Below are 25459 nucleotides of genomic sequence, written 5' to 3' on the forward strand. Positions count from 1 at the left end.
GAGCCAAAGCATAGATTTGCAGTGTTTTGGTTTTATCCTGCCCTACACCTTCTGAACTCAAAAGGAAAGGCCCATACTCAGAGACCGTTCTTCTGACTTAACCTGACAGATTCCTTCCCTGGTGCCAAATGTCTTCCACCTCAAGAGGTGTGCTCGAGCCAAAGGAGAAGGGCAAGAAAGAACCTGCGCTTCTCTCAGCGGTGCTATCAGGGAAGTGAGTCACCTTGGTTAGAGGCCACAGCTGCAGCCTGGCCCGACCTTGGCATGGCCCAGGCCCCACCCCTGGCCTTGCAAAGGCAGCAGGAAGAACGCCTCTGAACATGTTAAGGTTGTCATTACATAACCAACTCCCTAGAGGGTGTGGCCAAAATATTTATAGCAAGCTTCCCCCGTGGACATGGCACTTTGCAGTCTGGAGAGAGCGTCCCTCCACAGCACAGGGTTGGAGGTTAGATCTTGCTTCATCACACTCATTAAGAGCTGAAGAGAGGAGAGGCCTGAAGAGAGTCCAATCAATTGCCAGGATTGCCCTGGAGTTTGGTGTGGAGACTCAAAACTGAGTCTTCTGACTTTGCCAAAGGATTTTTCTTTTTCTTTTTCTTTTTTTTTTTTTTTTTTTTGTAAAATACCCACAGATTCCTGTGCCCTAACGGGGATGCCACACTTGAAGCATGCAATGTTGGCATCAGAGGTGGTGGGCAGGAATGGAGGAAGGAAGGACTGAGCATTGGGGACATGACCTGGTGCCTGGAGCTAACACAGTTCCCCATAGGAGTGGTCCAGAGTAAAATGACAAGTTGGTGTAAATTCAGTAATTGTTGATTTGGGGTACGGGGCCTTGACTGAGGATGTGTTCATGGAAGTCTACATGGGCAAAGGGGTCGGGGTCCTAGTGGTTCTCTATTATTCCATTTATGGCGAAAGTCCAGCCAGGCCTTAGGAAATACAAGGAGTACTTGTACTCCAGTAGCCCAGGCATTTCAATCTCATCTGAGCACTCCCAGATTCAGAGAAGGCCCTGCAGGGGACCCGGACCTGCCTTCCCAGGGGCACAAATGCAGGGACTTGGAGCCAGATGGGCACCTGATCCTTCTCCAAACACCATATCAGTTCTATTAGAGAGAGATGCCAACTAGAGGGAGTAAAGTTCCTCTCTGACCAGCCCAGGGCCAGCAGCTGCCTGGGAGCCTCCAGGTGGGGTGGCCCAGAGAGGCAGCTAGGAGCAGTTGAGAGCGGAGCCTCAGCCATTGTGTTCAGAATATTCCCTGCACTTGATGCTTCTGCATCTGGACAGCCCCTGCCCCCTCCCTTCCTCCAGGAATCAGGTAGTGCTGAAATCCAACAATCCAACAGACAATATTTACTTACCAGCTCATAGTCTAAAATGTGCTAGTTTAGCACCAATGATGATGCATCTCTGAAGAAAGGGTGGCTTGCTCTTTCAATCCTGGGAGACTGCTATTTAGCTAAAGGGATATGTAGGGCAGAAGAGTCCCAATGCGCAGGGTGACTGCTACTTAAAGAGGTGGAATCTGAGATCACCACCCACCTAGAGTTCAGGTGTTCACTGTAATTCTATTCTTCCTTTGAGCCCTACTATGTGTTTAGCATGGTGTTAAGCCCTCAGGAGTATAAAAGAAAATATAATAGGAGTTAATAGTCACTAACTCTTCTGAGTTTAAACAAAAAGCATGGAGGGGCCAGGAAGGCAAGGGGATGGTGCTTAACTGTGTTTGGACTGGCCAGCAATATGTTCTGTACTTTCTCATGTCATTTCGGAACATCCTTGGGAGGAGTCCGCTAGCCCCACTATGGAGAGAAAGAAACTGAGATGGAAGAAATGGACCTGCCCTCATTGTTCAAGAAGAAAGAGGAATATCACTCAGCCCAGAGTGATAGTTGTCCCTGAAGTGGGGAGTGTGGTACTGAAGGTCATAAACAGAAGGTGAGAGATGGTAAGAGGTGTCTCTCAAAATGCCACTACTCAGAAGTAGGAAGAGAAGAAGGATCTTCCCAAAGGGCATGATCACTTAACTCCCGGGCCATAAGACCGTGTTCTTCCCATGGAAAAGTTTCTTGAAGGAATTGCCATGATGCTGGGGAATGGAAGGCAAAGGATGTAACCAAAGCAAGGCTTTCTGGACAAGGGCAGCTTGAGGAATCAAGAGAGTGGTGATGGGGAGGGGAAAAGAGGAAGGGGATGTGGGCAACAGACTTTAAAACACATTGAGAGCTCACTATGCAACAGACACTTGTGGCTTTGTTATCTGCTTCCCAAGAGGTGGAAGCTTTCTTAGCAAGCAACCATGTATCTCTGTCTCCTGTGCAGGTGCATCCGTCACAGAAAAATAACTATCCTTTATTGCACACCCACTATGTGCTTTGTGTTTTAAGTATGTTGCTTCCAGTCCATGTGATAATTCTGAGAAGTAGGAAATGCCATGGTGCTGATTTTGCAGAGGAAGAAACTCAAACTCAGACCATAAAAGGCTTGTCCAGGATGCCAGAGACAGTGATTTGTTACAGTTGGAACTTAGTCTCTGGATGTCCTCGCTCTGCTACTCTGTGGTCCCTGCAATCTTGAGTGAGGGGAGGGAGAAGTAAAGCATAAGCATCTATTACGCAGAGCAGAGCATGGAAGAGAAATGATGGGCAGACATAACAGATATGGTTATACCAGACGGTCTTCAAGTGAAAGAGTGGCTGGGGACTTGACACAACAGACACATGCTAAAGCAGGCTCCTTCCTGGAAGACCTTCATTTAGGAAGTCTGTACTTGGGCTAGCATGGAGCAACATGGTGGAGCTCTCCAAATGGCAAACAAGGAGTGAGGACCACAGCTACAAACACTCAGCAGAACTTTGAGCTGCTTGGCTGAAATACATAGATGTAGGAAATTGCCCTGGTTCTTCTTCAGTTCCTGCTCATATCAGCATCTTTACTCCTTTTCTTCCAAACTCCCCTATTAGGTCACCTGAAAGCAAAAGCATTTAGAACCAAGAGTCCTGGGTGTGTATCCCAACTTTGCCAATTATTGGGCAAGTGAATGGGATTCAAATTCTCAGAACCTCAACATCTATCTCAATATAAGTGGGCTGAGACTTACTTAATTTTGTTTTGGGGGAATTCAATGAGACAAAGTTGGTTTAAAAAAAAATAGTAAAAACTCTGTGAGGATATGGTGTAGTGGTTAAAAGCATTTAGGATTTTAGGAAACAGACCAAAACTGATTCTGAACCTGTCTGCAGGCACCCACAGCCTTGGCCTCCCTATTCACTTCCACTAAGGAACTGTAGCCACTGCTGTTAGCACCACATCCAGATCCCATTACTAGGAAGTGTCCCACCTCCACCTACCAAAAGAATTGGCTGCTCAGGGCTCACCCTATATTGCTTTCCTGAGGAGTTCCCTGAGTTGAAGGAGTTGCCTTACCTGAAGGTGCTTGGGGAGTTGAGCTCACTCAGCTTCCTTGCTTTCTTGGGGATTGCCTGTGACTAATGATTGGTGGATATGGAGAGGCAGAGGGTTGAGGGATAGCAGCCCAGCCTGCTGGTCCTGGGGAAGAATGACCTCTGTGGTACAATTCCTGCTCCAGAACTCCTTGAATTATCAAACTGATGCCAGACTTCTGAAACCACACTTTTCTTAGCTTCTTTCCCTACTTTGTCCTGTGTCCTTCATTGCCTTATCCATTTCTTTTGTAATCCCATTCTCATTAGGTGACTTGCCCAAGAATACAGGGATCTGTATCCTAGGTTTTGCTTCTGGGCATCCAATCTAAGATAGTCAACTTGCAGAATTTTTTAGTGTCTCTGCACTTCATGTAGAAAATATGACCAACACACAGGATTATGATAATTCTTCTAGTTAAATGAAAGATGAGAGGGAATGAGTTTATTTTATTGACTGATACAGAAAAATGGTGAATATAATAGTAGAGGCAATCTTTACCAAGTAATGGGTCTCTTTTTTGGTTTATCACACTGTCAAAATAATGTTAATGCATCAATACCAAACAAACTTCCCCTTCCTGAAAATTTCCTTGTTCTCACAAATATGAAGGCATCGCTCCAACTTACTTATGTTATAGGACATTGTATCTCTACTGTTTGTTGAATATTTCATGTGGAGCTTATTCATAGATGTCCTTTCCTCTTTATTGCAACACCCTGGGACCTAACACAGTACCTGGCACCTGGTATGTCCTGGAGGCAATTTGATGTGAAAACCTCCTCTACCATATCCTAGCTTTGTGGTCTGGCTGCCTCCTGGGAACACCTTCTCTAATACTTCTGAATATACTAGCCTTATTTAATCCTGACAAATCTCTGAGCAAAGAATCCATCCAAGCTCCGTGCTTTTGCTGACCATAATATTCCCAGCAAATAGGGCAACGCTTGACACAGAAGGTACAAATATTTACCAACTAAATGACTCACAGAAGTGCCCAGGCTCTTTCCACTATGCCATCTATACAACATGTTTTGAATATTGCACTAATGGAGAACCTAGTATGTTCCAAGGCAACCCATCACATTTCCAAACTGGCTATTAAAATTCACACTCCCTGTGCCTAAACTTCTGTTCCCTAGCTTCCTCCTGTGAATCTGAGTTCTACTATAGGTTGTCATGAAGGACAAGCCTCATACTACTTTCTCATTTTGGCACACTGGAAAGAAAGAACACTAGCCTTGGATTCTAAAGACCTGAATTTATTGTTTTGGCTTTGCCTTTTCCATAGCTATGTGATGTTGGGTGGTTCTCCTCTCTGAATTTTTGGTACTTACCTGTTAACAGGATAAATGATACCTTCTTTGCGGTATTACATGGCTTGTGGATAATGTGAAAATAAAAGACATCCTAATTCTATAAACACTCTTTTCATATTGCAAACTAATTCAGCTCTCATGATAGGTGTCATCCCCTCTAGAGAGTAATAGGATAATAGTTGAGTGTTTACCAAAAACTAAGCAGGTATTATCTCATTTAATCTTTGTGTCAGCCTAAGAGACAGGTACTACTATTAACTTTTTATGGCTGGGGAGTCCAAGGCACATAGCTATTAAATGTTGCACAGCTAGTAAATGGTAGAGCCAGGTTTGTTCCCTGGGTAGTTGTCTTCATGGCTAGTGTACTTCACCTCCAGGCTACTTTCCCTTTCAATGCAAAAGAGACCTTCTTCAATGTACCTGCCCATGGAAAGGGCTACAGCACAAAGAAGGCAAAAACAGAAATCAAGATCTTAAGACAAATACCAGCAAAACACTATAGTAGGCAGAATTCATGAACAGTTCCCCTATGCTCCCAGGCCTGGCTGAACACAACCTGTCTAGTCCTCACCCCTTGAAAGGTCATAGGACTTGCAAATAAGATGGGATATCTACTCTCTTAATTAGGTTACTTAGTATGTTAAAGACAATAGGGTGTGACTGTATATGATATATAAGACTAACAGTGGGCTGGAGAGAGAGTCTCTCACTGGCTTTGAGGAAGTCACCTACCATGATGTGAGAGTCCTAGGAGGGGAGTCAGTGTAGCCAGGGACTGTAGGGGCCAGTAATGCTGAGAGTGGTCCACCCTCCCATGCTCTGCCATCCTCCCCACCAGCCAATATCCAGCAAGAAAAACAAAGCCTGCAGCCCCACCTTTGCAAAGAACTCCATATTCCAACAGCCTGTGAGCTTGGAGGAGGGCCCCAAGCTCCAGATGACAAAACAGCCTGGCTGAAACATTAGAAGCTGCCTGGTGAGATGGAAGCAAAGCTAACTAAGGCTTGTTCAAACTCTTGTCCTTTGGAAAGCGAGGTGCTACCTGCATGTTCATTTGCACTGCTATGTTTGCAGCCATTTGTTATGTGTAGATAACTAATGCAAAGACAAGTTTACTCTCTTGCCATTCATCTTGGCTTAAGCTCACATTTTTAATGATTTTGCTTGTAAATAAACCCAATCCAGGGCTGTTACCCAAGGAATACGTGTCTATTGTATGACAATCAGATCCTTGAAGTAAGATTATTCAGAGATAATCATTGCCAACATCTTGGTTTGTATGGCTCCAGTGTTGTTGTTGGTTTTTTTTTTCCTCCAGCTCATGCATGTATGTGTATCTGTGAATGAATATTAAAATCAAGTTACATCTTTTTGATAATTCACCCAAAAACTGAAGGGAAAAAAAAAAAAAACAGTTGCTATCTGTTGATGCAGTTCAAAGGACTCCTAGAAGTCATTTAAGCCAATTTTCTTGTTTTATGGATGAAGAATGTGAGGGTGTGGAGAAGTAGTCACTGGTCACACTCACAGAGGTAATAGCAAAAACCAGACGGACACTCGGGACAACTTTCTGGTGTCTGTCCAATCACTTGTCTAACTCCCAACCTGAGAGTTTGCACCCCAGGTGGAAAATAGTGCCTCACATGGTCATTTGCATAAAGCAGATATCTAGTTAATAGTGGTCTAGGGAAGCTACATTCCTCATTTAGTCATGTGTTTGGTACAGTGGGAAAAGTAACAAAAGCTAAAGAGACTTGGTGCTCTAGTTATCAACGGCTGTGTAAGAAACCACCCCAAAATGCAGTAGTTTGATGCAACAATCTATTACCTCTCCTAGTCCTAGGGGTGCTTTGGGAACACCTTGGCAGGTCTTGCTTGGGTGTTCCCCTATAGTCAGGCAATGGCTAGGACAGATGGTGTCTGAAGACTGGCCTGGCTTGTATGTCCAAGAGGCTTCCTTCATTGCACATTTGATGTCTCAGTTTGGATGACTGCAGCACCTGGGGCTGCTTAGGCACCACCGTCTCACTCTCTTCATGTGGCCAGCTTGGACTTCCTTGCAGCATGGCAGATTTAGGGTCATGGCTTAGGGACTTCTTACAAGGCAGTTGGCTGTCCCAGGAGTGAATGTTCCAAAAGACCATAGCCAAAGTTGCAAGGGTTCTGTATCGAATGATTGCCATATCTTATTGTTTCAATAGGGCCAGCCCAGATTCATTGTGGGAAAGGACTACATAAGGAGCTAAATAATAGGGGGTGTGGTTCTAGGGGGGCCCTCTTTAGACATTAGTTGCCATACTTGGCTGTTCCTTGACAATCAGATAGACAGAACACCTACCTAATGGATCTTTGGTCATTCTTAAAAGGAAGATTAATATAGGTATAAGCTTTCATGAACCTCAGAGTCCATTATACTAATGTAAGGTGTCATTATCGTAAGTCCTTAGGCCTGCTATGCAATTTTAACTATTCTGACCTAAGGCATTTGTCTATTTTCAGCTCAATCTTTTGATCATATGTGATGGAGATTAAGTGATTTTGCATAAGTCACTCATTCCACGAGTAAGACACAGGCATGCACACTGTGTTGCTTTCGCTGTATTTTGACAGAACCCAACCAAACCATTTGAGAAAAAAGGATCTTCTCAGAACAAACTGGGGACTGAGGTCGGAATGGAAAACTTTGTCTTATGTGGGTGGAAACCCTGGCAGACCTACACACTTCTTAGATAATTTGTCAAACACAAGAGAATGTTGCTGAGACATTTAACACTGTGTGTTAAAAGCTGTACACAGCATTAAAAAAGAATGCATGACAGACTCCATTTCCACTTTCCTTAATTTGGAAGTTCTATCTTTAGTAGCAATTTGCATTTTCCACACAATTAAAGACTGTACCTAGTTCTGATTTGCACTTCAAGTATCCAATTCAGCCGTGATTTACATTTTTTCCCTCTATTTATCTGTTTATCTGCTTCCCAGTAAGAATGCTGGGGTTTCTCAATTTTGCCATAATCATTTAAAATGTGAGTAACTCTGGACAAATTTAATTAACCATCTCAGAGGGTCAGTTTTCTCATATATTAAATGGGAATAAAATTTTATTTAAGGAATTGCTGTGCATCTTAAAGAGCTATCCAGAAACAGAGTAGACATTTGATACATGCACATTCACGGTTCTTTTAATTCACCCGTTGCAGACCTGTCCAAAGGACAAAGTCAGTGAGTTTTTCTGTGCCTTTAGACATCAACAATCAGGTAAATCCAAGCCATGACAAACAAACACAATATTTGAGATGATTACCTGGATAGGTCTGTTCATTTTCATTAAATGTTCTGATAATGAAGAAGAAAAGTTTGAATGGTCTCTTTGTTTCTTTCTTCTCTATACATGACAGATGCAGATTAGAGGTAATTTAAAAATAAAATTTCTTCCACTGAATAGTTTGGAAATTTTCCCTTCTGGTGGAGAAGGTTCTTAACTGTTTCCCAAAGACACAAAATGACTATTTTGCAATGAGCTCCCATATCACTCATTTTTGCCCAAGTTGCTCTTTAAAATCAGTTTCTCCACTTTCCTGATGTACAAAGTCCTACCTGCTTAGTAACCCCCCTGCCTTGGTGGGGGTGGGTATGGCAACTTTGGAAAATAAACCTGAAGAGTTCTGGTTTTCAAAGGGTATCCTAGCTGTGCCCATTTATTTCTTAGATTCCAATCTTATTCACAATCACCAGAAGGCAAAAGCAATTCAAGTGTTTGTCAGTAGATAGCTGGATTAAGGAACGTGATCTGACCATACAATGAAACAGTATTAAGCCATGAGAAGGCAGGGAGGAGTGTCTGGGTGGCTCAGTCAGCTAAGTGTCCAGCTCTTGATTTTGGCCCAGGTCATGATCTCAGGGTCATGGGAAGGAGTCGAGCCCTAAGTAAGGCTTAGGATTCTCTCCCTCCCTTCTCTCCACCCCTCCTTCCATTTGTGCACTCTCTCTCTCTCTCTCTTTCTCAAGTAAATACATAAATAAATAAAAATCTTAAAAAAAAAAAAAAAAGTTCTGACCTGTGCTAGGACATGGATAGACCTGGAAAACATGCTAATTGACATGAACCAGACAGAATAGGACACATATTATATGTTTCTAATTATATGGCATGTCTAGAATGGGCATGTTCTTAGAAACCAAAAGTAAAGCAAAGGTGCTCAGGAGCTGACGAGAGAGGAAGCAATGAGAGCCATTGTTTAATAAGTGCACAGTTCCTGATCAGGTTACGACAAAGTTTTGGAAATGGCAATAGTGACAGATACATATTTTTGAATGCAATTGATGATACTGAATTGCACACTTAAATATATATATGAAAATATATATATATGAAAATATATATATTGTATATGTACATGAAATATTGATATATATTTCAAAAAAGGATAATGAAAATCCAATCTTAGGCTGTATTTCATTGCAAGCAGCTCAACCCTGTTGTTGAGTCACTGGCAGTGTATGCAGAAGGACTTCCGCAAAGTGCTAACTCTACATACCGTCATTGCATGACAATTCCAGTTTCCAACTGTTGCATTATTTGACAGTTTATGGACGGGAAATAAAAATGATAATGTGAAGCAGACCTAATTACACCCACTTTTCATGTGCCTAACTTGTGGCTTAGCTTCAAACCAATCATTCATAGTCATCATTTAAGCTACTGTACACAGTTTTCAAGTTCTTGCATCCTGAGAAGGACATTATTGTCTATCTAAATAATATTGTTCCTTACATACCTGGGAAGTGTTCAACATCACAACTGCAAGGTATACACATCATCAATCAAATATTTCCACAGTGAAAATTAACCCATGGCCTTGTCAATTCTGTTTGAAAACAATTCACCATTGTAGATTGAGCCTTGCTGACCAAACTGTTTGAAATAAATGCTAAAACAAAGAGATCCTTAGTAATGAAAGACAGATAATGTGCTTAACCTCTATTAAAAGTAACTGGGGGAAAATGAAGAAAAAAAAAGTAACTGAAAGAACAGACTAACGGTGGAAGGTACATTAAAATACTAGCTTTTTGTTTGTTTGTTTTGTTTAATTTTTATCCATCAGTCATGGGCAAAGTGATTGAAGAGGTATCATTATGTCTCATATACCAACTTCCTAGATACTGAGTGGGAAAAAGTTATAGAACTAGAAATAGGATGGTTCTATATTTAACTTCATAGAGAGCTAATTGTGCAAATATTCATAGTCTTACAGAGAGAGAATTTGACACCTTAGAGTTTATAGTGTGATTTCTACAATAGCTCAGTAATTCAAAAGAAGTCCCGGGCATGGGGGCATTTCTCTTAAGAGGGGTTTCTAGGTGTAAAGGGTTCAAGGGATTTGGGGCTGGTCAAGGAAAAAGATTGCTTACCAAGTAGCACTTGTACAGGATAGTGTGGTAGGACTGCATGAGGCATAAGCAAGGGGCTCACCATCCCGATGGGGAGGAGGGCCGGGGAACCTTGGGGGAGAGGGGGTCTGAATGGGACTTCAAAGTCTACGGGATGTCACTCAGTAGCACGGCCAGGAGTCTCTGAGTCTGAGAACTCTGACAGGCAACAGCTGCCTGGGGACTTGTATCTATAAGGCTGTCTCTTATCAAGGGCTAACAGTTGTTCGGTGAGATTTTCGGGGGTACACAAAGCAGGCAGTGTCCACATGGCTGAAAATCTGCTTGTTTGGGTTATGTTAAAAATAACTGGATGTGTAAAAATTTGAGTAAGGAGCCCGTGGGCTTTTGAGCTAACAGGTCTCAGCCTGCCATGAAGTAAACAACGTAGGTGCCAAAGCACACAGGCCATCTTTGAGTCATTTTTTTTTTTTTTTTTTTTAATAGCAGTAAGGTTCCAGAGTGTCTGTCTTATGTAGGAATGGGTTTTTCTCCTACAAGTGGGTTTCTGTGAATCCAGAAGATACAGCAAGGCACCTGTACTAATTTCCTATCAACACAAATAGATTACCATATATTTGACTAATGGTGTAAGACAACACACATTTATTATCTTATGTTTCTGGAACTTCTAAGTCCAAAGTCAGTCTCAGTGAGCTCAAGTCAAAGTGTGACAAGGTAGTTGTCCCTTCTGGAAATTCTAGGGGACAATCTTTTCTATTGTCCTTTCTAGCTGCTGGAGGCAGTCTCCTTCCTTGGCCAGTTGGGCTCCCATCACCGCTCTTCTTCAGACCCCTGCTTCCCTCTTACAAGGACCCTTGTGATTACACTGGGCTCACTCAGATAACCCAAGATGATCTCCCTACCTCAACATTCTTACCTTGATCACATCAGCCAAGTCCCTGTGCCATGTAAGGTGTCATATTCACAGGTTCTGGAGGATTAGGGTGTAGACATCTTTGGAGCCATTATTCAGCCTCTCACAGGGCTTTAGACACAGCTCTGATGTGCCCCAACATGCAGACTCTAGATCTCTGAGGGGTGTCTAAGGTTTAGAACACAAGATAAAAGGAGATGAATGCACTCCTTTCAAGGACACCCAGTAGCCACACCCAGGGGCCTCTGGAAGGGAAAGCAGCTGTTTTGCAAATGGAGGTGGAGAGGATAGAATTTATGGTTTTAAGGAGTTCTTACAGCTTGAGACTCTTTTTCAGATTCTCAGCCCTGGGGAAATTTGAGAAATGGGAGCTGGAAAAGTCAGGCTAGTGTTCACTCAGTTTCACTCCTTCCCGGACCATCCTGCCTTGTCTTCCCTTCTTAGTTTCAGTCTTTCTGTCTGCATCCTGAAATCCTACTGTAGGATCTTATTGAAGGACTTCTGGACATTCTTTCAACACATCTCATGAGGCTTCTGATGTGTGCAAAATGGAAACAAATGGCTGAGACAGTTTGACAAGTGGCAGGAGACAGAGGTGGAGGAAGACCACAGTTCAACCTACAAACCCTGCTGGAGTGGGGGACAGAGGACAGGGTCCAAAGGGAGCATGATAGTCACCTGGACTGGGGAAGGTAGCACAGGATAGGGGATATTTGACTCAAGATTTGACAGATGGTCCTGGGTTTGCCTCCATCCCACCAAGGGTCACAGCCCCCATTTTTCAGTAGATTCCTAAAGGTTGTCTTAAATTCCTTCTGTTCCTGCATCAGTGTTCTAATGATGGCTTATACGTACAAGGCACCAGAGAGCTTTAAAAAAAAAAAAAAAAAAAAGTTAAACTTTAAGAAAGTTTAACTAAGGAGCCACCTGGGTAGGTTAGTTGGTTAAGCATCTGCCTTGCTCTCAGGTCATGATCCCAGAGTCTGGGAATCAAGCCCTCCACCTGGCTCTCAGGGGCTCATGGAGAGTCTGCTTCTCTCTCTCTTCCCCACTATGCTTCTTCTCACTATGTCTCTCTCTTTCTCTCAAATAAATAAATAAAATACTTTTTTAAAAAGTTTAACTAAGAAGACTTTATTTCCGACAGATTTTGAGTCACAGGGATAGGCCTGCGCTTTGGGAATCTGATTTTTTTTTTTTTTTAAGAGCCACAGGTTTTTCTGAAACATGTCAAAAGATTCAATGTCATTCTGTGATTTGGATCTGAGGAGTGATACTTGAGAGTGCCTCCCTGCTTAATGGAGTTTGAGGCGGTGTCCCATGATGGTGGAATCATGGCCTGAGTCAGACTGCTGGGTTCAAATCTTTAGGTTCAAATTCTGTTTTCTGTTGATTCCTGAATCCTTGGGCCTGCCCCAGTGCCTGGTCTATGCTGTTGCTACTTAATGAATGAATAAATGAATCAACTCTTTCATCTGGCACATAGGAACAGACACCAGAGAGAACAGGAATGCAAACTCCAAAGATCAGCGAGAGAACTTACATGATGAGAAGCATCTCATGTTTCAACCTCATGATACGCTGTGGTGTGTGCTTTGTCCCTGTGGTCAGCTGTGGAAAGTGAGACTCAGAGACAGGGAACGACTTCCCCAAGGACACACAGTCAGACAGGGATAGAGTCAGAATTTTAATCCAGGCTTATGTGACCAACCAGTAGCTCCATGCTTTAGCTACTACATATGCTCAGAACGACATAAACTTGGGGTACCTAAGTGGCTCCATCAATTAAGCATCCAACTTTTGATATCAGCCCAGGTCATGATCTCAGGGTCATGACATCCAGCCCCCAATCAAACTCTGCCCTGAGCGTGGAGCGTGCTTAAGATTTTGTCTCTCACCCTCTTCCTCTGCTCCTCCCCAACCCCACTTTAAAAAAAAAAAAAAAAAAAAAAAAAAAAGGAGCTGCACAAATGTACTCATTAGTGAGGGGAAGGAATAGTGAAGGATTGGCAGAGACACACACAAAATCTCTGCAGTATGGGCACCACCACACACACTTCATGGAAAATTGATAAATGTTGGGATTTCTAAACAGCTAGGGTTTAGATATCTGAAGAGATGAATCACTTCGGGGTTTATGAAAGAAAGAGGAGGAGAAGAAGAAAGAGAAGAAAGATAGGAAGACGGGGGAGAAGTGGTAGAGGACTTGAAGAGAAAGGACAGGAGGGACGGAGGAAGAAAAAAGAAAGTAACGAAGTAGTGCCTTTAATTGACTTTGTTCACATCAGTATTTCATCCTCTGCCTGCAGTTACACACTTGGAGTTGTTTACCACCCTGGAAGGATTTCTCAATAGTTCCCTGTGAAGGATTCCTCTGTGCTCCTCAGTGGAGAGCCAAGACTCCTCCCAACTGGGATGCTCCCTCCCTTTCTCCTTGGTCCCCCTGAACCCTTTCCAAGAAGCCTGCTTCTCTGGCCCTTGGCTCTGTTCTCTCAGCACCGTGGCTGCAATCTCTGTTGCAAATCTGGGAAAGATACGCATTGGAGCTAGTGTTTCTCTAGACAACATGCGGCTATGCAGAGTGAGGCACCAATTTTTAGCTCATCTATTCACTGGTTTTGTGATTTGAGACAAATACCTTTACCTCTCCAAGGCTCAGATATCCTTCTCTGGAAAAGGTCATAGAATTAGATGTCTTGAAGGTTCTGGAAAGTTCTACAATATTGTAACCAACTGTAGGTGAAATAAGGAGGGGAGTTTTGTCTGTTCCTCATCCTGTCTGTTTTTCTTTCCCTCCCTTCCTTCTTTCTTGTTTCTCTCTTTTTCATTTCTTGTCATGTGCCAAGATTTTAAGTAACAGGCTGTTCCTACTGAAATTAGTGCCTTAGAATTGCTTTTTTTTTTAAATAATCCTGGATGGGAGCCAGAAAAATGATCTCTCAGAAGCTATGGCCATTTTGTGATGCTCTTGGACGAGGAAACTGGAAGACTCCTTCCCAGTTGCTCCCTCTGTCCCGAGAGCCATCTATTCACACACCTCATTCTCAGAAAGTCACTCCCACCATCCAGGAGGTTTAAGTGGAGGCTTCAGCAACGGTTTGGGAGTGTTTGCTATTTTTCATTTCACTGGGGACTTCTGTCAGTCATTTCACAGTGGGAGTGGCTAAGTCAGCACCGTCTGGGTCTCTAGTGGGGCCTTGGCAAGAACTGGCAAAAGGAAATGCATGTAGGATGTGTGCAAACTGCACTGTATCACTGGGGAAAGGGAGCTGGTGCTTAAAAGTCTTTTTTCTAGAGATTTGTATGCAGGAAAGTGTACATGGAGGACAGCAGCTCAACGAGCTGGTTTCATGAGAGATTTTGTGGGATTATGGGAGGATCTGGGTTTCTTCAGGGTCCAGTGGAATGGTAATTCCTGGTGCACTGTCCAGCCCCTATCCTCCCTAGACGTATACACAGTAGGGACAAGTGGCATGAGGACAACTGTGCTGAAGTCATTGGATGCTCTTTGGATTTCATGTGAGCTAGAAATGAATTTTTGCACACAAAGCCTTTGAGATTCAGGAGTGCTGCTATTGTAGAAACCTCAGGTTGTATGATACAACCTGAGCTTCAGCAGACAGACAACCCACAAGGCAGTGACAGCTGGTGATATGCACGTGATATGCTCCTGCCGGGGGTGGAAGAGAGAGTTGGAAGTCATTGATGAGAGGAACCAAAAACCTGCAATCACACTAGGGTTTCAATGTCACTATTGTTTTGGACCAAATGGGAATGTGAGCTTGCTTGGACATGGAATTGACATCTTTGGTGTGTTCTGTTTCTGTGAACCTTGACAATGACTGTTTGGAGGAGAAGAAGTTGAAGCTGGGGTTTGAGCCCAGGACCATCTCCTGCTACAACAGATTCTCCTTGTCACACAACACTGAATCTGTCCTCAGTTTCTCTCTGTTCTGTTCCCTGTGCCTGCACGTGCATCATTTTCATATATGCATCTAATGTATGTATAATCATAGCATATTACCTATTTTACTACCACTGTACTAGAGACAATGGACCTTTCCTGCCAAAGACCCTGGCATATTCATGGCATACAGAGCACCAGTTAATATTTGGAGTATCTCAAGCTTGGGTTCCCTTCTTTTGGAAAATGCTTGGAGTTTGAAAACCCTGAGCTCTTGTTTCGAAGCCACAGAGCTGGTGGAATTGAGAGGGTTTCAAATGTGGAGGAATTTGTTTTTCCTTGGCAATCTTATCATTCAAACAACCTCCAGTTTTTAAATACTGCACTTCTGAGATGTACTCTAGACTGTCATTAATAAACATGAATGGGTTTTTTAAAAGACTTATTTATTTTTGAGAGAGAGAGAGAGAGCACGATGGGGAGGGGCAGAGGGAAAGATTCTTCAAGCCGACTCCCTGCTGAGCCTGGAGCCCTACCCAGGGCTGTGCCCCAGAACTCATGAGAATATGACCTGAGCCAATTCCAAGAGCAGGACGCTCCCCCGACTGAGCTAACCAGGGGCCCCCATGAATGGGTTTTTAATGTATAATAAATGGCAGTGAATAAGGGATGGGAGCAGGGATGCAGAAAGCAGGTGGACATGTCCGGAGTTCCACTTCTGAGGCTGGCTGCCATTTGCATGGCCTTCAGCTTATCTACATCGGCTGTGATCCTCACAGGGCAACCACGCCCCTTACCGGCTGATCACTGACGGAAGGCCCGTTTGCTCTTTGTTTTTTGGTTTTTGAAAGTAGCATTGAAGGCATTTTGCAAGCTTGGCCTGACTTTACCTGCCTGTCCCCTTTCTCTACTCCACCATGTACTCAGCCATATGTCAAGTCACGAGAATGCCAGGCACACTAGCCAGGAATCCCAAACAGAACGTATGTTCTATGCCTTCTTTGCTCAAAGCATTTTCCTCTTCTTGCTATAGTGGCCCATGAGACTTTCAGAGCCCAGCTGAGACACACCTTTTGGATTTAACTTCATAGGTAGAGGGACAATACCTTCACAACATCTCCAAAGCGGTTTTTAAGTGTGGGCCTGTGGAGTAGACTTAAATTCCATTTTGTGTCATGGTCACTTCTGGCCAGAATCCCTAGCCAGACAAAGTCCAGCACTCTGCCCGTGTCTCTCTTTTACTTCATACAGTACTGGTCTCATAGCAGAGAATCAACAAATATTTACTGAATAGCTAATGGAGAGTGTTAGTGTTCCTCCACTTGCCTACATGTAATAGTTCTTTCTCCACACCTGGAAGAGAACTTGCTTGTGAATCTAGTTGTACCAAGGGCAGGCAGAGGGAGCTGTCTGCCCCAGGTGCTGACATTGAGGAGCACAGTGTCTGCAGAGTTTAAAAACAATAGTGAAAGAGCCCTGATGTGTGGATAAAGAAGATGTGGTGCATATGTGTGTACACACACACACACACACACACACACACACACGTATATGGTGGAATATTATGCAGACATCAAAAAGGATGAAATCTTATCATTTGCAATGATGTGGATCAAACTGGTGGGTATTATGCTAAGTGAAATAAGTTAATCGGAAAAAGTTAATTATATGATTTCACTCATATGTGGAATTTAAGAAACAAAACAGAAGAGCGCAGAGAAAGGGAAGGAATAATAAAACAAGACACAGAGACGGAGAAAAACCACAAGAGAATCTTAAATCTAGAGAACAACTGAAAGTTGCAGGAAGGAAGACAGGTGGGGGGATGGTGTAACTGAGTGATGGGCATTAAGGATGGCACATGACGTAATGAGCACTGGGTGCTATATGCAACTGATAAATCAATGAACTCTACCTCTGAAACTAATAGTACACTATATGTTAATTAATTGAATTTAAATTAGAAAAATAATGAAAGCAAGTAAAAGTGGGTCTGCTTTTTATCACTGGCATACACAGTTAATGCTACCCCTGCCAGCGATAGCATATTCCTTCATATAGACCAGTCTTACCACTCCCCCATTCTATAGGCCACTGTCTGGATTACTCATGACTTTTTCCTCTCGCAGAGTGCTTCAGTCCTGCATCCTGTTTCTGCAGGGCTTTCTCCTTCAGTTGATCCATCAGTTCATAATTTATTCACTTGACAAATATTTACACAGTTGCTAGTACATGGGAGGTGTTGGCACATAGTGATGAACAGGAAAGAGGCATTCCAGATCTCTTGGGGCTTGAGTTCTAGTTAGGGGCCCAGAAAAGAAAGTGAGCATGCATGCACACATATTTGAGGGGTGACCACTGCTTCAAGGACAACATCCTAGGACAATGTCATCACAGTACAGGAGAGGGGCCTTTACATAGGGTTATCAGTGCCAGTGACAGCATCAGGGGCAGAGTAAGATGCGGGGCTGAGGTCTGAGTGCACAGGAGCCAGAGACTGGAGTGCAAAGTTCTGAGGTGAGAAAAGGTGCTGTAGGATAAGACCCACAGGAAGCATCTGGAAGAGGCTGTGGACATGCTTTGTCTGCTAAACCCCACACCCAGGCCCTTCTCTTCAGCTCAGCTGTGCTCTGCACACACTTCTGATCTTTTATCTGGGTGCAGAGCAAAGACTGGCAAAGACTGGCAATGAAATCAAATGTGTTCTGTCCCAGTGCTGTTTCTTCGCAGCTAGTTCTTATAGGGAGTAGAGCTGGGAGAACCAGGCATAGGCGCACTTACAGAGGGTTTGATGTCTTCCATCTCAAGCATTGTCACTTGTTCTTCACCATAAGACCCAGATGAACTAAGGATGTGGGTTGAATAGCTCCCCATCATACCGGGAACTCTGGCTCATAGATTTTGACTCCATTAAGATACTGCTTGAATATTTTGCAAGCGTCAGACCCATCGACATCATATCTGCTCTAGTGGGCTACACTTCAAAACTTGATACCATGAAAGTTTGGGTCAGTAACCATGTGTGTAACTGGTTCAGCACCAGTCAAAACCACAAACCACAGCAGAGAGGGTGAAATGGGAACATTAGAACCAATAATACCACCCAGTTGCAAGTTGAATATTCCCCTTCTTGACTCCCATGCTATCTATTCTCTTCAGTTTGAACATTGGGAAACTGAAGGGTGGTGTGGCCAACTGTAGGAGGAAGAGTAGGGACACTTGTCATCAAGGCCTGTAGTTTTAGGAGCAGGAGGGAAAAATGTATGCTTCCCAAAGGTAAAATAATTACTATGCAAAAATATATATAATTGCTCAGATGCTCTGGAAATATTAAGTTAAATGTAATAAAAGTGAATGACTATTCCACCTATCTAATTACTAAATATTTAAATTATACACACACATGTAATTGGCATATGTACATATTTATACACACAATTTATATTATTGTAGTGTATATTGTATGTATTCAAATTATATATGTAAATTTTGTGTACATGTATGTATAATTGATAAATATTGGATATTTAGATCATATATGATTAACTTATATGTAATTTATAAGTAAACATATATGTGTAATTTATATGTATGTAATGTTTAACAGTGATACAGATCTCTTGATACGTTAAGATGAGTTCATACAAATTCAAATGGTACAAACATTCCAGAAAGCAACTGAACAATATGTATTAAGGTCCTTAACAATGATCAGAGTCTTTTGCTGGCTAATTCTGTTGCAATGAATCTCTCTTCTTTTAAAGATTTATTGATTTATTTTATTGAGAGAGAGAGAGAGAGAGCATGCACATGTGCTCTCATGCATGCACAGCAGGGAGGGGCAGAGAGTGAGGGAGAGAAAATCCAAGCAGACTCAGTGGACCACAGAGCCCATTGCCTGCCTTGATCCCATGACCCTGTGATTATGACCTGAGCTGAAACCAAGTCAGATGCTTAACTGACTGGACCACCCAGGTTCCCCTCAATGAAACAATAAAGAAACAATACCCAAAACAAAGACTTATGAACAAAAACAGCATTAAAGCAGTGTGGTAATAATGATACTGAAAACAACAGAACTGTCTATTAAAACATATTTTGCTATATTTTTCGTATATAAAATGAAAATGTTATTGATCACAAAATACATAAAATGAGAGATCTCATTTAAAACGTTTATAAACATCAGCCCATCTGGCACAGAGTCTGGCACAAATTCTGGTCTGGAAAATACACTCTCTAAACCATTAACTTTCTCAGCCTTGGATCACTAATAATTTGTATAACTTATGCAACATTATCCAAGACCACAAACAAGGCCAGAAAAGCTAGAATTGGAAAGCTATCAGGATTTGCTTTGATGACAGCATCTCTCTGGCCAAGATGTGGATTTTGCAGAAATTCTTATACTTTCCATGGTGCTAGAGATGGATGATTGTTTAAATGTTTTGTAGCTAAGGTTAATTCAGAAAAAAAGAAAAGAACAGAATAGAAAAGCAAAGCAAAGAAAGAACAACAAAGGGCAATGATGGAACATCTTCCAAAGACATTCAGGGTAGTTGTTAAGCTGAGCTTAACAAGAACAAATTCCATATCAAATTGCAGGGTCTGGTTATATAGCTTGTGGCAGAGACATCCCACGCTGGATCAGGTCATCTGAATGGAGGATTTTTCAGAAAGCAACATAAAAATATGGGGAGATGCTTAAAATGTTAATCAGAAGATGCACATAAAAGTGAGGATATAATTGCAATAAGTTAAAAAAAATACTTTTCTGTACACAAAGAAGACTATAAATCACTCAGAAAACCGGTAACTAGGTGATATGTGAGGGAAGGGGGTCTGTAGATTTCTGTCTTTCCTTTTCCCTGTTTTTTCCTTTCCCTGCACTCCCCTCCCTGGCTTTCTTACTGGTCGTTTAAAATGAAAAATTTAATAACATTAAAGATGTATAATTCATCTTCAGAGGAAGCTTGAGCACAGTCAATGAGGGCAAAGTAAAGGCTATTGTGCTTCCTACGACACACTCAGGGAGAACGTGTAGCCTCACAAAGGTACAGGCACATGAAGTGTGTTTTCTCAAAAAGTGGTGAGGACCAAAAATCTAAGTAGGTTGTTAAAAGACACGGGTGATTTTTTTGAATGGAAGGCATATAAAGAATGTTGAGCCTTCAATGTATTTAGGGAAAACACTTAGTTCAAATTTGATTTTTCACAAAAATGCCTCTCAAGGGCGCCTGGGTGGCTCAGTGGGTTAAGCCGCTGCCTTCGGCTCAGGTCATGATCTCAGGGTCCTGGGATCAAGTCCGGCATCGGGCTCTCTGCTCAGCGGGGAGCCTGCTTCCCTCTCTCTCTCTGCCTGCCTCTCTGTGTACTTGTGATCTCTCTCTGTCAAATAAATAAATAAAATCTTTAAAAAAAAAAAGCCTCTCAAAATATTTGTCACAAAATCTGCATCAAGAAAGTGACAAAGCAAAGTCCAATTTTTTTTTTTTTTTTTTTTTTTTTTGGTCTTCATTGAGATCTAGTCGGTGTGGACTTGAAGAGCTACCATTTTGACAGATAGGTGAGACCCTTTCCATCTGACAGCAAAGGATGGAAGAAAGGGTCCATCACCTAGATAAAAAGTAACTTTCTATTAAGTTAGGAACAGTGTATGGCAGTCAGGGAACCAGTAAGTGACAGCAAACTTAAGTTGGGATAACTTGAGATAGGCTTATCCATGAAACTAACTCTCCAGGAATGGGCAGCTTGTAGGGGAAACACAAAGAACAATGTGATAATTTGGACCTATAAGGGCAGGATAAGATAGTTACAAGCACCCACTGTCTTGAGAGGAACAGTGACTTCTATCAGAGACCTGCCTGTCCTATATCACTCTTAATGGTAGGACCCTAGGAAGTAAGTAGTCTGACTTCATTTCTCCCACCCACCCAAATCCTGCTGGATGTTGTCTAAATCTAATGGCTAAATCCAATGAGAAGGGTGAATACATTCCACAGAGATCGCCTCATGGAGAAAAGCACTGGGTGGAGAAGAACGGGGAGTAGATCTAGAGCTAGACAGAAGATAGACTGAATACAGTCTAAGAAAAGAAAGGCAAACTTTGTGAAACACTTTGTTTTTCATCATTGCGGTTGTGAAGAGAGGCTGAAGGTCCATTTCTTTGGGAAATCTAAGCATGGTGTTTGACCAGATGGCTTAGAATTTTCCATTTAATTCTCAGACTTGGTAATGCTAAGGCACCTCAACTGAACTGGAAACACATAAATAACCAATACAAGTGCGATTGCATAATATGGTCACTAGCCTCAAATCAGAAACATTGAGTTCTTTTTTTCCCTTTTAGAGAGCAATAACGTTTTCTAGCATCCACGCTGATTTTTCTTGGAAGATTTTTACAAAGCAATAAAATCAATGGTATATTTAATTGAAGTGTAAAGTGATGTTGATGATCAACAAGCCCAACCTGGGATGAATATGTAATTAGAGTTCAGGGTCACCCAAAGACCACAGTGCATGATAAGTACATTTTAATAAGAGCTAACATTTATTAAGTGCTCACCATGTGCCAGGCACTGAGTCATACACTTTATATTAAATCAGTTAATCCTGACAAGGGTCTTTTGAGGTATGTACTATTGTTAGTTTCTCCTTCTTCTCTATGCACAGAGCAGCCAGGGAAAGGTGCTCTCACTGTAGGATGCACAATTTGCTCATAATCCCAGCTGCTGCCCCACTGAATCCACCACTATGTCTGATAAAACCATACTTCCCCTGAACTACTTCCAACCCAATGACCAAAAATGGCAGGGCATTCCACTTCCATTCCAATGAGATGCAAAACTCCTCCACTGGTGACTGACCCAAGAATACCTATTAGCCCAGCCAAACTTTCCCTGAAACTGTGTTGCAAATATTCACCCTCTTTTTTCTTCCTCTCTTCTCATCTTTCACAGATATCAGCCCTGTAGACTTCAGCAGGTTCTCTTTATTTCCTCCTACTCCTTCCCTGCTATGGACTGAACTGGGACCTCCTCCACAATTCATATGTTGAATTGCAATGTGACTATATCTGGAAATAGACTCTTTAGGAGGTAATTAAGGTATAATGAAGTCACAAGGGTGGATCCCTCATCCAATAGGACTGTGTCCTTGTATGAAGAGGAAGAGAGAAGAATAAAAATGAGGAGGAGGAGGACAAAGAGAAGAAAGGAAAGGGGAAGAGGAAGTAAGAGGAGGAAGAGAGAGATCACACTCTCTCTGCCATGTAAATATATGGCAAGAAGGTGGCCATCTGAGAGCCAAGAAAGGTGTTCTCCCCGGAAACCTGAATGCCCAGCACATTGATCTTGAATATAGCTGTCTCCAGAAATTGTAAGAAAACGGATTTCTGTTGCCTAAGCTAACCAGTCTGTGGTAGTTGATTATGGCAACCCCAGCCTGACACTAATACACTCCCCCAATAAATGTCTTAACAAGTCTAATACCATATTGACACCAGTTCCTCAGTGGACCCAAACAGACACATGCACCACTAGGAGTTTCAACGATTTACCTCAGTTCACAGGCCCAGGGCTTGGCAAAGCTGCGGGTCAATCCCAGGAAGCTGGACTCAAGGCTCTATCTGCTTGCTCACTGAACTACCCCACCTTGAGTGAGTGACTGGCTTGACTTGCTGCGGGGTATTTTTTGGGGAACAGCTTCTATCCTCTTAATTAATGCATTTCTGCTGTTACCTTTTTTATCTAACTTGAAGGACGATACCCTTCATATCCTATCTGAGACTTCTTCACTCCAGCAAACACTTCTAGAACTTTCATTCTTTGTAATGACACAGGGCTTGGAGTCTTGCTCAGTCACCCTCCTGCTCTCCAGAGGCAAGTTAGCCAGAGTGAGCATAAATGGGCTCCAGCATTTCCCAGCTGTGAAATCTCAGAAACCCGGACTATCATGAAGCTTTGCTTAATTATATGAGAAAAATAAGAATATCCATCCCAAACTCATGGGTCTTTTGGAGGACTGAGTTAACATTTAAGGACCTAGAACATCAGCTAATACATAAAACCATTTATAAATAATAGATCTCACCCTGATTTATACCATCCTTTGATTTATTTGAATTTAAGGACCTAGAACATCAGCTAATACATAAAACCATTTATAAATAATAGATCTCACCCTGATTTATACCATCCTTTGATTTATTTGAATTTATTTGATTTGATTTATTTGAATTTATTTGATTTATTTGAATTCATTAATCTGTTGCCCATAAGTGCATAAAATATTTTCACTTGAGGTGATGGCCTTTTCTACTCCTCTCTTGTGGTGAGATTTCTAATAGGCAGACTCAGGACATTCCATTTAGCAGCTCTGTCTAGAGTTGACTGCCTAGAGTTTCCCCACATGTTCCTGTGACCTAAAAGGAAACATTTTTATTTCTTTGCTTGGTTATCTCATTCCCAGAATTTCCCACAAACTTAGTAATCAAGTCCTGACTAGTGTCTGAGTTAATGTCACAGCCTACGTCAGAAGTTGCTTGTTCTAGTGGGTGGGGGGTGAGGGAGAGTTTGGGAAGAATTAAGGAAGTCATTCTTTCTTTGTCACTACATTCTGATCTTCCAAGAAGCGTACTCTGCTTTCACTACCTCTAATGGTTCTTTATCAGAACCTGTGTTGAAGAGTTAAAAAAAAATGTTTAAGCCACTTTTGAAATTGAAAATGAGAAGTAGTATGCTGTCCTGAGAAACAAATGACCTTCAGAGTAACATACGTGAGCATTTGGTTTGCTGCTAAGAAGCTGAGTTACTTTTGTCGATTTCCTTAACTTCTCTGTGGTTGTTTTCTGCAACTAGAGAAGAAGAATGAGCTTCTCTTTCCCGAGTCCTTCTGTGGGGCTGAAATGGAGTCAGGAACCTAAACTACCTCCGTGCCAGCCTGTGTAAATGCCATTGGTGCTATGCACGTGCGAGCATGGTATTTCATGACTTTGGCACCCACACCACCTCTGCGCCTTTAAGGTGTTAGGTGCTCGAAGCTCTTCAGGGTTTTTGAGAGCATCTAGCAGATAATTTCCACTCTTTTATTTCCATGAAAGTCTAGGGTGGCTTGCTAGAACTTAGAAATTCCACTCATAATTATTACCACCAATGCACACTGTTACACGTTTTTGTTCATTTGTTTGCTTGTTTCAAGTAAAATAAATTGTTCATTCTCTCATTAAATGTAGGCTTTGTTGAGAAATCAAATTTTAGTTCTCACGTAATACTCATTTGGCTGTGTTTATTTCCTTGATTAACTGATCTTTAAACTGAGCCTTTGGAATATATGAGAACACTTGGAAAGTCCCTCTGGACTGATCCTTTGGTTATTACCTTCATTGCCAAATACCTGTGGTAGGTACTGTTTCCTGTCACTCACCATACATTCTGAAAGGGTGACACTATTCTCTGAAGGACAATGCACGTTATACAATTCCTTTTTTTTTTTTTTTAAGATTTTATTTATTTTATTTGACAGACAGAGATTACAAGTAGGCAGAGAGGCAGGCAGAGAGAGGAAAGGAAGCAGGCTCCCCGCTGAGCAGAGAGCCCGACGTGGGCCTCGATCCCAGGACCCCGAGACCATGACCTGAGCCGAAGGCAGTGGCTTAACCCACTGAGCCACCCAGGCACCCCAATATACAATTCCTTTTTTTAAAAAAAAATTTTATTCATTTTTTTCTCAAAAGTAATCTCGTTGAATATGTCATCATGTCTAAAAAATATTTTATTTTATTTTCTCTAGCTCATCTCTTCACATGTCTCTCTGAATGACAAGCTCTGATGTTGGCATGCATGTGTATTTGCCAAGCTTCCTAAGGTTTTGGCCTCCAAATTAGGTGACCACATCATGACCAGATGCACCCATGGGCAGGGTGCAAGGGCTCTGTGACATGTTATGATGGGTGCTTTCATGAACCAAAAATTCATGCTGATGGTTTTTCTACATTCTGTAGTATGACAATTCAGACTTCTTTTCCACATGTGTTGTCCTCTGAAAAATAGACTAAAAGGTCAATAAAGTATTTTATTTTTTAAAGATTTTATTTATTTGACAGACAGAAACATAGCAAGAGAGGGAACACAACCAGGGGGAATGGGAGAGGGGGAAACAGGCTTCTTACCAAGCAGGGAGTCCGACGTGGGACTTGATCCTGGGACCTGTGATCATGACCAGAGCCAAAAGCAGATGCTTAACAACTGAACCACAAAGATGCCCCAACAAAATATTTATTTTAGGCCCCTAGGAAGAATCCATAAATTTCAAATCCCCCATTTGCTTTTCTGACACCCTGGCTCCTGAGTGGACCTAGGACATCCTTCTAGAACAAGACCCATCCCTGTGTCCACACTATTTCTGCTCAAGGCAAGACAGGACATTCTTAGCCCCTGACTCTAGTGGGAGTCTAGTAGAGTGGTAGTGATCCTGAAATT

The sequence above is a fragment of the Mustela lutreola genome, chromosome 1, assembly GCF_030435805.1.
Source record: "Mustela lutreola isolate mMusLut2 chromosome 1, mMusLut2.pri, whole genome shotgun sequence".
Lineage (NCBI taxonomy): Eukaryota > Metazoa > Chordata > Mammalia > Carnivora > Mustelidae > Mustela > Mustela lutreola.